The following is a 17,898-nucleotide window of genomic DNA, read 5'->3' as shown; positions in this document are numbered from 1 at the left end:
ACTCCAGACGAAGGCAGACACTTAACCAAGTGAGACACCAGGTGCCCCTGGAGTTCTGTTATTAAAAAAGAAATCTTGGGGTGCCTGGGTGGCTCAGTGGGTTAAGCCACTGCCTTTGGCTCAGTTCATGATCCCAGCATCCTGGGATCGAGCCCCATATCGGGCTCTCTGCTCAGCAGGGAGCTTGCTTCCCTTCCTCTCCCTCTGCCTGCCTCTCTGCCTACTTCTTATCTCTGTCAAATAAATAAATAAAATCTTAAAAAAAAGAAAAAAGAAAAAAAGAAAGAAATCTTTGCCCTAGTCGGTATGTCTAACTTTTCTGCCCTGTCTCCCATGGACATGGAGAAGAACTGAACATATAAGTACATAGTGGTCCTTTCTCCTGATTCTGTCCTTGCATCTCTCCTTTTAGCCAAATAATAATGTAATTGCAGGAGTTGGTTGGAAGCTGGTTGGGTGAAAGAATACGAGTATTTCTGTGGGTAACTGCTCAGTTAGTAGCTGTGGTAGCAGTGCAGGCTGGGGCATACTGGGGAGGTAGCTTTTCTTATGTCTCTGGGTTCTTCCTGTTCTCTCTCAATCTTGCTTTGTTTAGAAGTTGTGATCTTGATGTGAAACCTTTTTAACTCCTTTCCTTAGCTTACAATCACAGGACCTCTGGGGGATTGGGCACTAGCTAGGTGAGCACACAGCGCTTTGGATCATGTGGATTAAGCCAGTGCAGAACACCAGAGGGTGGTGTGTGTATTTGTGTGCTTTCCTTGCAAATTCTCTCTGCAGCTGCATCTCCTGAAGAGATCAGGGATTACAGAAGATGCATTCTCAAAGGTCCTTCTTCCTGCTTATTTTCTCCCCTTTTGTACATAAATACTCACAAATGCTGGTTAATGGGCCAGGATTTGGGTTTATGGCTAAAAATCTGAAATCCTGAAATTCTCTGGACCCAAGTCCTCAGGAAACCTGGATCATATACTCAGCTAAGTGAGCGAGTTGAGATCTTTTGGGTCTTTTCCAGATTGAATCCTCAGCAGTTCTGTGATGTCAACTCGGGGCTTTTTGGGCAAGAGATCTATTTCCACCTTCCAGGCCTAGCTGGAAGTTGTCCGGAAATTGTTACTGACACATTGAGATGCATAGCAAATGGGGCTGTCAGGGGAAATGTGGGGTTCATCTTAGAAAGCACTGGTCCCAGCAGCAGCTTGGCAAAGTGTTAATTTGTGAGAATTAAGTTGGTGTATTATGGGACGGTAGTAGGTGGGACTAAGTGTGTGAGTGAGTGGAGGAGACTGGCTTGGCTCTTAGATTTTCATTGGTTCTCAGCTGGCAGCCTTTTAAGAAGCCGTCTGTTTCCCCTGCTGTGCACAGTCTTTCAGTGCTAGGTCTGTCTTGGGTGAGCAAGTCACTGCTAATTCCTTAGCATACTGTTATTTACATCCCCTCCTGAGCATGACAGAAAGAAGCTTCTCTGTAGAGAGGATGGGTGAGCGTGGATTTGACAGGAACAAAGGGATGGGGGGTGAGGCAGACGCATCTATAGCTTAGGTTAGGGTTGGGATGGAACAGGGCTGTCACTCCAGTCTGATCCTTTGATTCTGTGTGGTCCTTGCCTCTATGCTGTCCCAAACCAGGGGGATTTTGAAGAATGGGCAGGGAGAGAAAATGATTATAGCTAATAGCCACCATTTGTTGAGAGCTTACTATAGGCTAGGCATTAAATAAATAAGTAAGTAAGTAAATAGGCATTAAGTAAATAAATACATTGTCATTAAATCCTTAACAAGAATCCTATGATGGGATTTAATTTGAGAGAGCTGGAGTGACTTGATTAGTCACATAGCTTAATAAGTAGCAGAACTGGGATTTCAGTCTCATTCTGTTTGATTCTAAGCTTGTGCCCTTAACCGTATCAGGTTTCTGCTTCCCCCTCTTTCTTTCATTTATTCAGCAAGTGTTTGAGTGCTCATTCTGTTCCAAGCACTGTTCTAGGTGCTGGAGAATAGCAGTGAGCCAAACAGCTAACAGTCCTTGCTCTCGCAGAGCTTCTGATTCAGCAAGGGGTTATTTCCCACCTTCTTTCACAAGTAGTTTCCTGTATTCCATCTTTTCATCCCCTTATATTCTATAAATATCACACACACAGGATGTTCCTTAAGTGACTCTTCTTTTTCTCAAATACTAGAACAAGGGTTTTCTTGTTTGTTAGATATTGGGATATTGATCCCTACTCCCGCCTCCACCTGTTATCAAAGCCCATCATTGGGACAGTAAGCACTTTTGTGAGGCCTGGGGGTGCTCAGGAGTTTATCTGTGCCTGGGATCTGGCTTTGCCTGTCAGATGAGTTCCTTTCTTTTCCAGGGAAGGGTATGCCTGACTTAGGTGGATAGAGTTCTTTGTCTTCCCTCCCCTCCCCCACCCCCAGAAGTTGTTTTTTGAGGTGGCTAAGAGTGAAAGTCAAGAAATCAGTGATAAAAATAAATAAAAAAATAAAATCAGTGATAATGTTGATTCTTGCTGTGAGCTGCCCTTTGGGCTGATCTCAGAGGTTCTTGTGTTCAATTTATTTTAGCTAGTCAGTCCCCCACCCCATCCCCAGCATCTGCTTTAGGCCTTATGGATATAAGCTGGAAAAAAGAGAAGGTTAGCTGGATGTTTTTATCTGCCTTCAGATCAGATTCAGGTACCTAGAGACAGACGACTTCTTGATTCAGAAGAAAGAGGAGGGAAGATGTCAGGAGATTAATTTATACCTGCAGTATAAACAATGCCTTTAGAGTAAGTATATTCATCTTGTGTTCATGAGATCTAGTGAATGAAGAATTTTGAATTTGACATTGCCATCAATTTTCTGATGTTAGGCATACGCAACAGGGAAACTCCAAATTCACAGGGAAACTCCAGATTCCTCTGTGGACTGTGTTTGGATCCAGCTGGGTAGAAAATGGACAGGAGACCTCTCAGAGCCTTAGCTGGGACTGTCCTGGCTACAGAGTACTAAGAGGACCTTGAAGAAAGTCAGTTGTCTCTTTCTCTAGGAGTTACAAATGAGTACTGATGTATTCCCATTAGAAAAAAGAGCTTCCTAGAAATTATAAGAATGTTCTCTCCCCCCCCAAAAAAAAGAATGCTCTCTCCCTTCCCTGGTCCCTCTGAAACCATCAAGACCTGACTGAGATCACATCTCGGAATTGGTATCTGAGGACCAGGGCATAGGCCTGTAGCAGGAGGGGGGCTTTGGGACACTCACACCTAAAGCAAGTTTGGGGAATGCAGTGGCTTCCGTGGCTATTGCTTAGTAAAGCCACCTGAGACAATGGAGGGGTTCCCTGGAAATAGGAACACACTGATGTTGCTGTCCCCAATGTGCTGAATATCATCCATGTGGGTGAATTGGAATGTAGATCCAGGAAAGAGGGTAAGTCGTGGCCAGCTGGCCCATCAGGCACAGGTGGTGTGACAGTGGGGCAAGGCTGTGCCCAGTTCCCCCTCCCCCAAAATGCATACAGGTTGGCTTAGTTCTCCCTCCTCATCTCCAGAATTGAAGCACATTTTAAAAGCCTGGGAGAGTGGAATGTGATAAGAGATTTGAAGAGGAGGCATGCTACCTTTGCATGTCAGAGCTGGTCACTTAACTCCGGACATTTATAATCTGGATGCCAGAGTTTCCTTGGTGGTGCCACAAAGAAATGAAAACACAAGATTGTTGGAAGAGTCTGGAAAGAAGTGAATGGGGTATTGGGGTGGCTGGGGGCCACCCACCCCTATTTCAGTCAGAGAAGTTGTTACCTGTTATAGATAGATGTCGGGCACTGGCCACTAACAAAATCTTTAATTGCTTAGCTAGTACAGTCCTGTCTTTTTACAAAAAAGGAATCTGAATCTTTCCCCAAATGAGTGTTTTATCCAAGGTTTTACAGTCTAATTAGCCACTGAGTCAGTGTTGGAATCCTGTTGCTGTGCTTGCAATCAATTTGTGCTTGGGTTTTCATGTGTCAGATAACGCAAGTAGAGAGCGAAGTGTTTTGACTCCTATAGGGCTTCTTTAGAAAATATTACAATATTGATTCTCATGAAGTGAATTAGTAGATTGCTTTCTTATTATCCCGTAACAGAGAAATGTTTGACTTCATGGCAACCTTTAGTGGTCATTTTATTCCTCAAAAGTCATGTACAGGTGGTACTATATTCTTACAATAAAGTCATCTAGAAGAAAGAAAATCATAAGAATGAGTACCTGGGTGGCTCAATTCGTTAAGCATCCGGCTCCTGATTTTGGCTCAGGTCATGATCTCAGGGTCGTGAGATTAGGCCGTACATTGGGCTCCTCCCTCAGTGGGGAGTCTGCTTGAGATTCTCTTCCTCACCCCCACCCCCACCCAAATAAATAAATAAATCTTTTTAAATTTTTTTTTTTAAAGATTATTTATTTATTTGTCAGAGAGAGAGCGAGCGAGAGCGAGCACAGGCAGACAGAGTGGAAGGCAGAGTCAGAGGGAGAAGCAGGCTCCCTGCGGAGCAAGGAGCCCGATGCGGGACTCGATCCCAGGACGCTGGGATCATGACCTGAGCCGAAGGCAGCTGCTTAACCAACTGAGCCACCCAGGCGTCCCAATAAATCTTTTTTTAAAAAGAAAATTGTAAAGAAACAAAAATAAATTTACAGCACTGTATTGTAAAAAATCCACATTTAAGTGAACCCACATAGTTCAAACCCATGTTATTCAAGAATCAAACTGTTATTTAGTATTTGACCTTAAACAAGGCCATGGTTTCTTCTTTGTGCTTTGAGTGTCTCCTTTTTTTTTTTTTTTTTTTTTTTTTTAAGATTTTATTTGTTTATTTTGGAGAGAGAGTGCGAGTGCTTGCATACACATACATGAGCGTGGAAGGGGCACAGGGAGAGAAAGAATCTCAGGCAGACTCTGCTGAGTGCAAGCCCCATGCAGGACTCAGTCCCATGACCCTGAGATCACAACCGGAGCTGAGACCAAGAGTCAGTTGCTTAATTGAGTGAGCCACCGAGGCAGCCCATTTTTCCTTTTGTAAAAAAAAAGGGATAGTAAACACTAGATAGATACAATGGAGTACTGACATAAAAGGAAGAGTGTCATAAAGGGTCTCTTATTTTTCAGAACTCTAGGAGTAAGGAATTGTGTTTTTATAGTGCTTTACAACTTATGAAGCATTTTCATATACATTGCCAAATTTGACTCCTTATAGCTTGGATTATAATTTCTGTTTTGTAAACGTGAAAATGGCTTTAGGGAGGTTATAGAGCTTAGTAAATGACAGAACCCTGATTCAGATCCCTGTTTCTAATTCTGAATACAGTGCTTCCCTGCCACACTACCCTGCCTCTTCCCAAACACAGTGTGCACACTGTGTGACCTTTCCTTGCATCTGGGCATTCATTTCTGTTTGCTGAGGAATTCATTGGGAAAAGGCAGTGCCACTTTGTCTGAAACAGCAGAGGAAATGACCCAGCCAGGAAGTTGGGCCACATCACCAGATGGCATAGTTGGAGAGACCACTATTCTGGCCCTTCTCTTGGGAGATCTGTGTTAGGAGGCCAACATAGGGTGGGGCTGACAGTGGGGTTTGCTTTCCTGTTCATTATGGGATGGTAAGTATTTAAAAATGTCTTGTGAAACATTCTTTGGCTAGTGGCTGAGTGTGTGCCAAAGTTCATGGCTCTAAACTTCTGAGCATCACCAAGTAGCTGAGTAGTTGGGGCTGCCTTCTGTAAGATATTTATCTTGGTGTTACCTTTATTAGATCAACAAACTAAAGTCATTCCCTACCTTGAACTTATTCTCAGGCCAGTCAGTAAGAAGCTCAGGGTTCTTCAAAGAGAATGAAGGCTCGTAATTCCTAGGAATTAAGTGGTGATACGGTTTAGGAGTTTTTTATCTTTTTTTAAAATAGACATCTGTACCCTGAATGACCTGTGTGTCTGTGCTTCTTCTTTCCTGGAGTTTGTTTCGTTTTTCCCTCCATCTTAAATATCATTTTGAGGGACACCTGGGTGGCACCAACTGTTAAGTGTCTGACTCTTGATCTCAGCTCAGGTCTTGATCTCAGGGTCGTGAGGTCAAACCCTGCATTTGGCTGCACGCGGGTATGGGGCATACTTAAAAAATTATTTATATTTATACATATATATATATATATATATATATATAATGCACATTTTCTTTCTTCCCAACACTCCACCCTAGACTTCTCCAATTTTTTTTTTAAGAGTTTATTTATTTATTTGACAAATAGAGATCACAAGTAGGCAGAGAGGCAGGCAGAGAGCGAGAGGGAAGCAGGCTCCCCGCTAAGCAGAGAGCCCAGTGCGGGGCTTGATCCCATGACCTGAGCCTAAGGCAGAGGCTTTAACCCACTGAGCCACCCAGGCGCCCCAGACTTCTCCAGTTCTACTCAGTCCTTTAAGGGCTCTGTTTCTGATTTACTTCTTTACCTTTTCTAGACCACGCCAGCCCAGAAAGACCTTTGAAATACTCTAGCTCCTTGATCACAGCATGTTAGAAACATAGCGCCAGGGGTGCCCCCTCTCAGTCTATTATGTGTCTGCCTTTGGCTCAGGTTGTGATCTCAGGGTCCTGGGATCAAGCCCTGCACCAGGCTTCTTGCTCAGCAGGGAGTCTGCTTCTGCCTCTCCCCTCTAGTTGTACTTGCTCACGCTCATAAATATATTCATATCAATATAGAAAATTTGTCAGAGCCTGTATGGATCATATAAGAGATGTGACATGCGTACTCATAAAAATTTACTGCTAAAGGTTAAAAAAATGTGAGCGAGGACACAAATTTGAGTCCACCAGATGAAGCAGCATTTGCGGAAGAGGCATATAGGCATTGGAACCAGCCATGTTTCTGTAGGTGGAGTCTCCCAACTTCATCACTTGCTGTCTGTGTGTGTCCTGTGGGAGTTTGTCCCTTCATTGGATTCTTGTTCATCTTTGAATTATCTTCTGTTTTATAAAAGGGATAAAACAGAGATAACTTTCTTAAGAGTCATGTTACAACTACGCTCCCTTGTATTGTTTTATGATTTCCAGGATAGGTCATAAGCTCCTGAGAAATAAGGTTCCAGTCTTGTGTATTTGACTTCCCTAAGAATGCTCGTCCCAGGAAGGAGTGCCTGGTATTAAATGCTATTCAGCTGGTGTGTGAGGACGTGGGAGGAGCAGGAGCTTGACGAAGGGAGAACACTGCTGCTTGCTAGCCCTGCCTTGGAATACCATGCCCATCCCATCTCCCCCTCTCCCACCTAGTAGTTATTCTTTTACAGATCCATGCACAAAGCAGACTACTGAAAGGTGAACTCTGGTCTAAATAGCTGACTTGGGAGCTCTCAGAAATAGATATAGAGGGGTGCCTGGGTGGCTCAGTGGGTTAAAGCCTCTGCCTTCAGCTCAAGTCGTGATCCCAGCGTCCTGGGATCGAGCCCCACATTGGGCTCTCTGCCCAGCCGGGAGCCTGCTTCCCCCTCTCTCTCTGCCTGCCTCTCCACCTACTTGTGATCTCTCTCTGTGTGTCTGTCAAATAAACAAAATCTTTTTTTAAAAAAATAGGTATAGAAAGCCAACAAGATTGTGGCAACACAAAACGTCTTCCTGCAAGCTCTTATATATACTTCTGCACAGGGCAGGGAGGGGAGTAAGGGCTTGTCAGATTTCCAACTAATTTGTCCTTCAATGGCAAGCAGCAGAAGGAGAGATGGATGGTATAAGCATCTGGTAGATCAGCTTGGGACCTGTTAAGCTATTGTGCATTTACTTTGTTGGAGCAGAGACTTGGGGACTTCAGAGACCTTAGAGCTGATGGCCGAGATCCACATTGACAGGTTGTGTTTTACTTTTTGCTGTTGAACGCGTGGTGTCTGTCTGGAGCCAGGCAGGGTGTATGTGAATGTGTCACAAATACGCTTCTGGCTCTTTGAAGGTGAAAATCATTAAGGTTACCAGGAGGACCATCATAATCTTTTACTCTTGATTCAAAATAAAACAGATGAAATGCCTTGTTTTCAGCATTGAATGTCTGGCCTTGTTACAAATCATGTTAAAAACTTTTAATTTTGAAGGGATTGAGACAGCTGCTTAATACTTGTAATTTTACAACGACAAGCCAATGAAAATTGACGTTTCTCTTCATATTGGTGATTTTTGTAACAGCTGTGTGTATATGATACCCTGAGGTTTAGTGGAAGGAGGGCCATTATCTTGGAGTTAGCATGAGGCTGCTGTATCAGAGTGTTTCCCTGTTTCCTTAAAGGATTTCTTTCCTCGGAATTAGCTGCTTGTTAAGGGTGAGGCTGACTGTGTGATTGGAGTAGTTAGGTTGGTGGGCGGCCTTCAGGTTGAGTAGTTGTCTTGGCTGGTTCAGCCTTGCCCACGGGGGTGCGGATTGCAAGATTACTGTGTGCAGGAGCTGTGGGCTGGCCTGAGAGAACAAAGAGGAGAATGTCGGCCAATCGAGCCGTGTGGTACAGCAAGGGTTGTTCTGCTCTTAGATGGACAACAAACAACTTACCTACAGTCTTTCTCTTCTGAAGTCATACTCCTACTTTCTTTGTGATTTAAAAAATTTCTCTCTCCCACTTTACTCCAGGCTCCTCAGTCCGTATTCTTTGAAGTCTGAAGGGTGGGGAGGTGGTATCAGGGCTGCCACAGCCTCACCTTCCCACATGGTGTCAGGAGCCTGTGCTCCAGCCAGAGCCGTTTGCTGGAGCGCAGAGGGCGGGGCGCCCCTAGGGAAGAAGGCAGGAAGGACCAGAGGCTAAAAATAGGCAGCTTGGAAGAACCTGCTTACTGTTCTTTCAGGTCAGATGTGGTCCTCCCATGACAACCTAGCTTGGAGTATAGTGATGGTTTTGGAATAAAGAAGAGGAAATAAATCACCTCTCATTGAAAGAAAGAGAGAGAGAGAAGGAGGGAAGGGAGAGAGAGGTAAAGGGAGGGAGGGAAGGAAGAAAGGAAGGAAGGAAGGAAAGAAAGAAATAATCATAAAATACAAGCTTTTGCAAGAAAGGAAAAGGAAAGAAAAAAGAAAAGAAAGAAACATCACCACAAAATATAGACTTTTACTGTATGTTCCAGATAAAAGGAACTTTCCCAAATGGCCTGATGGTTTTGGATGTGTGTCCCCTGAAGTTCTGGGGATATATGTGTTTGGGAGTGTGTGCGTGCACATGTCCCTGCGTGCCTGGCACTAAAATGGTTCATTGTGTCAGATGCTGAGACATTCTGGGACTGTGGGTAGGTGTTCTCACAGAGGTTTTTCTCAAGAGATCTTTTGCACATATAAAGAAAGATGTGTCCCATTTATAAGGCAACTCTCCTTATACTGAATGGAAGAAACTCCCCTGGGTCATGTTTGTACCGTAAATACACAGTCTGGGTCATTGTTTCTTTCACACAGGAGGCATACCAGATGCAGAACAGAAGATCAAAAAGCGAGCTGTGTCAGCTACTCCCGTCCCTCCCTTTTCAGTCCTTTTAAAAAATGGTGGTCTCCTCCCCGCACCACCCCTGGCCTCCCCCCACCCCCCACCCCCAACCACAGAAAACTTGAAATCTTCCCTGACCTCCCTCCCAGACTATCTAGCAGGCGCAAAAGTTGCTGATTCAAGCTGGTGAGAGTCCCTTCTACTCTCCCTGGGATAGCCGAAGGGGACTTCAAGGGAAACAATAGAAAGTCCTTGAGATGCTTTAGGTCATTTATACCTGCTTGCCATATCTTCCTTCTAAATAAACGGTACCATTTTTCTGAGGGAGAATTTTCTATCCTGACTTTCAGACCAGATTTCTAATAACTTAAAAATAAGGTTATTGCTTGTATATGCCCTTCTGCTCTTGTTTCTGCCTTTTCCTGTAACCTGAGAAAGTAGCTGTACTCTTCAGCAAACTGACCCCAGCCCTGATCCTACCCTGACATGGCTCGTGGCCCGACCTTCCACTGGGCTGGGCACTAATGAAGTCCTTGTGTGGTGTTGGCCTCTATGACTCATTTCATTCCTTTTATCTTTGTCTTTTAGCTAAATATATCTGTTTCTTTCTCTCACCCTTTCTCTGATCTCTGGGCAGAAGATGAACTTTGTCTATGGTCTTCGATGTAGGGGGGCTGGACTAGAAAGGCATTCTTGGTAGGTGTGGGAGCATGTGGTAGAACTGGGGCACATTGATGCTGCTGGCAGGCTTGAGGCAGGGGAACCCCACTGTTCTCCCAGAACTCCTCTCCCTGGGTGTTGTGGTCCACATTACCCCATGACATCCAAGTCACAAGGCATAGCTTCTCTGGTAAAAGAAAGCATTTCCTCCTGTGAATTTTGCTGTTTTACTTGGGGGGAAATGAGGGAATATCAATGATTGAGGATCTTCTTAAGGGGCGGCTTTTTTTTCTGCCACAGGTGACTGTCCTGCGGTGGGTGGGGATGCACTTGGGACTCACAGAAGATGGTGGTACTACCGTCTGTGGGGTAAGCTAGCCAAGGACCCTGCTTTCACATTGGGCCAGGGTGAACCTCAGTGTGAGCCCAGAGCCCACCACGTCCTTGAATGCAGACTTTCATGTATATTAGTGGCGGAGGAAAAGGAAGCACAAGCCATTGGGTAGTTTTAAGACTTAGGCTATCAGCTGGCAGTTCTGAGCCCAACCGGGGAAGGAAGTACGGAGACAAATGGAACTCTCACCCAGCAAGAGAAACAACTTTTGGAAGAAGGTAAAGACAGAAATGGCAATGTGAGAGAAAAGCTGAATGTTCTCTTCTGGAAGTCAGGGAGAATCACAGTTGACAGCAGTCATCCCTAAAAGGCTAGAGTAAGTCTAGCCTGAACCTAATATTAGATTATATTGACTGACTTAATCTTATCTAGTCACTCTGTTTAAAAAAATGGAGTCCCATTGAGACATTTATATTTAATGGCATTCGATACTATATTTATCATAGAGTAAGTTTTAAGAGCTCAGAGGGGTGTAGTGATATTATCAGAAATAAATAGGGCAGTGATTTCCCAGTAACTCCTCCCTCTTCTACCAGCATGGTGTGCCTGGATCTCAGAGGGCTATTTGAGGGCCCAGCAGCCTCTGCTTCTCTTAATATGTTCAGTTGTACCCTATTTTCATTTAAAAATGTAGTTCCTCCTACATGCTTTCTTATACAGAGTCATGTGAACGTAGTGCCCATCTCTTGCAACCTAGTCACTCTGGCCTTTAATCAGAGTTGAGTGCTTGTTCTCCTTGCTGCCTGGCTGTGTCCAGCAGTCTCAGCTTGTAGAGTCCCAGGAGAGCTGGCGCACACGTTGCTGGGCAGACTTTGCATGGAATGTTGCCCTCGTGCCATTAGCCAAAGCGGAGGCTGCTCTCTCTGCCTCCAACTTTATTGTTCAGGACTTAATGTAATAATATGCTTGAACAGGCGGAGAGACTGCATTAGCTTGGCTCTGCAGTTGTAAACAATATTTGCTCTGTGAGTTTTCTCCTTCACCCTGTACTCTCCTGGATCCCTGTGCCCCCTACCACCAACACCCCCTCTCTTCTTGCATATTCTAACCTTGGCTAAACAGCTTCATTCATAAGATGGTCAGTGTTTTCTGGGAGGAGAATGTACTGAAAATAACCAAGTCCCCAGAACCTCCAGCTGTCATGCACCGGTAAGAACGGCTTTGTTTCTGGGTAGAGATTTAATTAATGTCTAGATAAGCAAAGTATTTTCCTTATATTTCCCACTCCCTTTGCTACTTTGAAATCCTGTTTGAAAACACATACAAATGTACTCGCGCACACTCAGGTAACAAAAAACAACTTTCCTAAAACTGACAGCCTCCTTGGCCGGGAGCACTGGGAAGATTCCATTCAGTGCCTCCCAGAACAAAGGCTTCTGTGTCAGTCTTGCCAGGAGTGGAAGGTGGAGAGGGACAGGTATAGGGGCCTAGATGGTCTTTACTTACACGTAGGGAATTGCGGAGTTTCTATATTTTTTCCATAGACAAGTTTTTCTCCCTCTACTTCTCACTTTCTCCTGTAGTTTAACACAAAAACAGGGTAAAAGAAAACCCTTCCTCACACCTGCACCGTCTTTGACAGTCGTTATGGTTGGCTTCCTTCACAGAACCTGCTCCACCTTCTCTGTGTTGATTGGTGGCTGATGATGTCATGGCATAAAACTCAAACTGATTGTTTTCTCTGTGGGCCAGGACGAAAAACAGCAGACAGCAGAGCTCTTGCTCTGTTGTCTCCTCCAGTTCATGCTCTCAAATGAGATGGAAAAAGGTGGGAGCAGAGCCATGGCAACAGATCACTTTGATTTACTCATCAAGCTCAGTCTCCAGCACGTGGAATAGGGAAGCTTCTCATATATGGAAAGAGCCTTTGTTTTTTCCCCAAGAGGACCTACTGCTTTTTGCACAGAAGAGATTTTGATCCTTTTTGCTTTAAATCTGTTTAAGGGATGGATAGAGGTATTTTCAAGGAAACTATATTGGCCCAAGAAAGGGTAGTAATAGGAGTTAATTTCAGGAAAATAAATAATAATTGGAAAAATTTCACTTGGTTCCTCACAGAACTTGGCAACTCTTGCTGTCAGCATGCTTCTGTCATGGAAGTAAACTTCAGCTCTATAACGACAACTCTAGTATGTGAATTAAGGGGATGGTACAACCTCAGAGTGTTACATCTGATCTGAAGAGCCCAAGGAAGAGAAGTTACATGTGATTCTAGTCTTGAATGGACTTGATGAGATTCACTTTCACCTTGGACCTTCCTGGGCCTACTGTGGTACAGGCAGAGCAGTAAGGCCTGGCCTGAATCTGGGGTGGGACCCATCAGACTTGAACCTTCAGGACTGCCTTGGTTGACATCAGGGGTTGGGCTCACCTTATACGGTGCAGCAGAATTACCAGCAATAATAGACCCTTGTCATCTATAGCTGCTCAAAACATCTGGAAGCCTAGGGGAGAGTCTAGGCTCCTTCAGGGGCTTCTGCCACAGATAGAACCAATGAGTGAAGCATCTAAACAAAGCTCTGTCTTTCATCAGGTATCCACTGACGACGGTCTTCAGACTTGGTAAGGTCGCTGAGCATGTGAAAGCCTTTCCCCTTAGATTTTACACATTACCTCAGGACATATTTTTTCAACCTACCTTTCTTTTTTCAGAGTTGTGGTCATACTTGAATTACCACTAACCTTAATGACCATTTCCAAAAAGATTGACCGGAAAAGTCACACCACTCTGGTAAGTGGAGGAGGTGAGGCATATCTGACAGGAGGCATCATTGGTAGGACAGAGGCCTGGATAGGAGTCCCTCCCAACCCACAGAGCTGTCCTTGGTGGGGGCAGTCTATATTTACTCTCACTGAAGCACCCAGGACTTTGATTTGTTGATTTGTTGGACAAAAGGAAACTCTAAAGCTGGCCTGGCAACCACAGTCACTCACATACAGTCTTCTTCACCCACTTGGATTGTGCTTAATTCTGTGCTTCCCTGCAAACATACAATCACTGGGCTATCTTTAGATACGTTGCAGTGTAACTTCACCCCAGGAGAGACAGAACATTACAGCTGGTTTACATTTTCCTGAACAAAACATACACACTGAAAGATTAGGCACACCATTTCCTTGAGCTGTGTGGAATATTACTCATTTCTTTGCTGGGAAACTCCCTTTTTGTTAATGTTATTTTAAATTTGGGGATAGTAGAGATTTTTCAAATATGTGATTGACATGAATGTAAGGGAGAAGGCCTACTCGAAGGTAGATAAGCCTTTCATTATTCAGCCAGATGTGTGTTGCATTCCTAAATTTGCCTTCTGTTTCCTTTCTTCTCAACTTTGGTGGCTCAGCAGAATCATGGTGTGGGGAGAGTGACATATACCTACCCATCCCACCACAGAGATTCGGATTGGATTGATCGGGGGTAGGGCCTGCATGTTGGTAAATGTTGTCAAGTTTCTTGATGAGTCTAATGAATAAATAGCTGATCTGAAGAGTATAGTAAAATGTACCCCCAGAATGGTACATTTGAAGTACGTGGTAGTTTCTTTGCCATCATCAAATTCTTAATCATCAAATAATTCTTTCTAATAGTTGAGAATTGCCTACATTTTCTGAGCAGTGACACCTGTTGCTCTGGTGTGGCATTTGACGGCTCAACTTACTTCTTCTTTCCTTCTTTTAACTTCCATCTTTGCAAGGGAACCCCTTGTCTTCCGGGAGGAACCCAGTCATAGTCTGCTGAGGGCATCTCTCTGAGCCCCAGATTTCTCCAGAAAAACTGAGAATGGGGAAGTGCTTTAAATGCTCAAGGCCCTGGCCTGCTGTTACCACTCTCCACTGATGGAAGGCTTTGTCTCCCCTCCTGGGAATGGCTGGGTTTTCAACTTGGCTAAGTAGACAGTGTTTTTGTTCACTTCTTCAGGCCAGAGAAAAATGGTGTGGAACAGCTCTTTGCCTCATTTTACCCCACAGTAACCAAAATGAAGACTCAATATAAGTCTAAGAGAACCAGAATTGTGGGGTACAGTCAGTGTTGAGTACAAGCACCTGCTGTACCTGTGATCAAGTGGGGGGAAGAAGTGCTCTACCTGGTTCAGTTGTCTGGTGGCCTCTGAGCACAGTTGGGTGTCTTGTATACTTTTAGTGTGCAGGTGGGAGGGAGTAGGTTGGCCCATCATTCTTTCAGAGTTCTGACCTGATTGTGGGAGTTTGCATGGCTTTTGGCTGGTTTTGTGTAATTTATTACACTGTGATTTAATAGCTCTCTGAGCATTTGGCACTAACCTGTCGGAGGCAGAATTTATGGCTTTTTCTTGGAGAAGAAATTAGCCCATTGTTTGAGAAAATGTTCTTTAACTCCTTAAGTATTCACTACCTCATTTCTATGCCTTTCTCTACCTAGTTTCCCTTTCTGAGCCCCTCTGTAGCTGCCACTGCTCTTGTATTTATACAGATTTGAGTTTATACTACCTTTGCCTCTTTCCTGTGATAAGCAATTTTTTTTTTCTTTTATTCCCAGGTATATTATGTTCTTTGTATCTTCTACCACTGGACTTGACTGTTTCATGGAACTAGTCCTTTGCTGTTCCCTTTGATCTTCAGGTTTGATTTGCCTTTTCTAATGTTGTGTTGTACAGATTAACAATCTTCATCAGGATCAGTTCTCTTCTTTGTGGGCTGATTCACAAATACTTTTCACCTGTGTGAAATCTTGTTTTTGAAGTGGTGTTCAACTGGCCCAGAAAGACCAGATATTAAAATGGCAGCTAGGGCGCCTGGGTGGCTCAGTGGGTTAAGCCGCTGCCTTCGGCTCAGGTCATGATCTCAGGGTCCTGGGATCGAGTCCCGCATCGGGCTCTCTGCTCAGCAGGGAGCCTGCTTCCCTCTCTCTCTCTCTGCCTGCCTCTCCATCTACTTGTGATTTCTCTCTGCCAAATAAATAAAATCTTTTAAAAAAAAAAATAATAATAATAAATAAAGATGTTTTTTAAAAAAAATAAATAAATAAAAATAAAATGGCAGCTAATGAGGGGCACCTGGGTGGCTCATTCAGTTAATCATCCGAGTCTTGATTTTGGCTCAGGTCATGATCTCAGGGTTGTGAGATTGAGCCCCACATCAGGCTCCACACTGGGTATGGAGGCTGTTTAAGATTCTTCTCCCTCTACCCTCCCCCACCCAAATTCTGTCCCTCTCCCTCTGCCTTGCCCACCCCCGTGCAGTTAATAGAAAAAATCAGACCTTGGGAGTCGCATGGTTGGCACAGTGTGTTAAGGCTCTGCCTTCAGCTCAGGTCATGATCTCAGGATCCTGGGATCAAGCCCCATGTTGGGCTCTCTGCTCAGCGGAGAACCTACTTCCCCCTCCCTCTTTGCCTTGTCTCTCTGCCTGCTTGTGATCTCTCTCTCTCTCTCTCTCTGTGTCATATAAATAAATAAAATCTTAAAAGAAAAAAATCAGACCTTGGTTCTGAAACATCCAGGTATCCTATAAGATGGTAGACAGGTGAAATCTGGAAGACACCATGGAAATCAGTGGACTCCAAGCATATTGCCTCTTAATAAGTACCTACTTGGAAAGACTACAGAGGATATGCCTTAGGAGAAAGTTCAGTTCAAGCAAGAATAGGGAGAAAGCTCTGGGAAATGAGGCTGTATATGTAGGGGAGTTGGTTGGGTATGGAGTGATAGTTATAGAATGCACAATGGCCAGATTTGAGGCTTGAAGGTAAGAGAAGGAACAAGGAAGTTCAGGGCATTATGGGAAGAAAAGTTTGGTAACATAAGAAGCTCAGGAGTCTTCCCCATTTGGTGTTGACTATTGAAAGTAAGGTATTCAGTAAATTTTGTATCAGTTCCATTGAAGAAGAGTGAGCACTAGCCCTACTGATAATCTTTTTTTTTTTTTTTTTTTTTTATAAACATGTATTTTTATCCCCAGGGGTACAGGTCTGTGAATCGCCAGGTTTACACACTTCACAGCACTCACCAAAGCACATACCCTCCCCAATGTCCATAACCCCACCCCCTCTTCTCCCAACCCCCCTCCCCCCAGCAACCCTCAGTTTGTTTTGTAAGATTAAGAGTCACTTTCGGTTTGTCTCCCTCCCAATCCCATCTTGTTTCATTGATTCTTCTCCTACCCACTTCAGCCCCCATGTTGCATCACCACTTCCTCATCTACGGCCATGCCACCCTGAACGCGCCCGATCTCATCTGATCTCAGAAGCTAAGCAGGGTCAGGCCTGGTTAGTACTTGGATGGGAGCCTTACTGATAATCTTGATGACTTTTTATTCCCTTTATTCAAATCCAACCATAGTAATCGAGTGATCATCAGTATTAACAATCCCTTATTGAATAGAGATATATAGGATTTGAAATTTTTAATATTAGAAAGATATAATGTGATCAATTTTAGAGCATTGGTTTATCATTAAATGTAACATTTCATTCTCATCAAATAAATTATGTAGATCAGTTTAACTAGAGCAACAATCCTAACATTTAAACTTTTTTAAATTTTATTTTATTTATTTATTTGACAGAGAGAGAGAGATTAGGCAGAGAGGCAGGCAGAGAGGAAGGAGGAAGCAGGCTCTCTGCTGAGCCAAAAGCCCAACCCGGGGCTCGGTCCCAAGACGCCGAGACCATGACCAGAGCCAAAGGCTTAACCCACTGAGCCATGCAGGCGCCCCCCCCCCCCAACATTTTAAAAATTTAAAAAATTTAAAAAATTTTTAAATATTACATGCTTTTTATTGAAGTATAGTTGACATACAATGTTATATTTAGTTTCACGTAGTGATTCAACAGTTCAGTACATTACTCAGTGCTCACCAAGATAAGTAATAATCACCATCTGTCATCATACAACATTATGACAATATTATTGACAATATTCCCTATGCTGTGCTTTTCATCTCCATGACTTATTTCATTTTTAAAATTTCTTAGCTCATTTCAGTACCTATTTTCAGTAATCGAATAATATATTAACATATTAGTCTTTTAAGAGAATACAAAGGAAGCCTGATTATTTGCTTTTGGGGTCCTAATCTGGAGTGTGTAGGTTCCTTCCAGGAAAAGGAAGTTCATGACATGGTTTAGCCCAAATTAATATTGGCATTTGGATGCAAAATATGTTAATAAAGATGATTAGCTTCTCAGTCATTGGATACCTCTCATATATGGTCTTTGGGAACTTTTTGAATATGGTGGCTGGGAGCAGAAAGAATTCCAATGTTTATAGGCTTCCTGGAAAAATGTCATCTCAATATTACCTATTAACATATTTACAATGTTTTGGAAGACAGTGCAGAAAATTTCAATATCATGTGTTATCACATTCTTTATAAACTTCATCTGTCCCAGGCTTTTTTTTTTTTTTTTTTTTT

At 43.6% G+C, this 17,898-nt stretch overlaps 1 protein-coding gene across 9 annotated transcripts in view; it reads left to right on the top strand.

Moving 5' to 3' along the window:
- MICAL3 (microtubule associated monooxygenase, calponin and LIM domain containing 3) overlaps window positions 1–17,898 on the top strand; it is a 197,910-nt gene that overhangs the window by 36,966 nt on the left and 143,046 nt on the right. Inside the window, exons 2-3 of one of the 9 annotated variants that reach the window (XM_032349270.1) lie at window positions 12,568–13,071; window positions 13,162–13,240. The exons of the other annotated variants lie outside the window; for them this stretch is intronic. The gene's annotated coding sequence lies outside the window, so the exon portion shown is untranslated. The remainder of the gene's footprint in view (window positions 1–12,567; window positions 13,072–13,161; window positions 13,241–17,898) is intronic. 9 annotated transcript variants of the gene reach the window in all.

The sequence above is a fragment of the Mustela erminea genome, chromosome 6 (genome assembly GCF_009829155.1).
Source record: "Mustela erminea isolate mMusErm1 chromosome 6, mMusErm1.Pri, whole genome shotgun sequence".
NCBI classification, from domain to species: Eukaryota; Metazoa; Chordata; class Mammalia; order Carnivora; family Mustelidae; genus Mustela; species Mustela erminea.
This window is presented reverse-complemented; position numbering and strand designations above follow the sequence as displayed.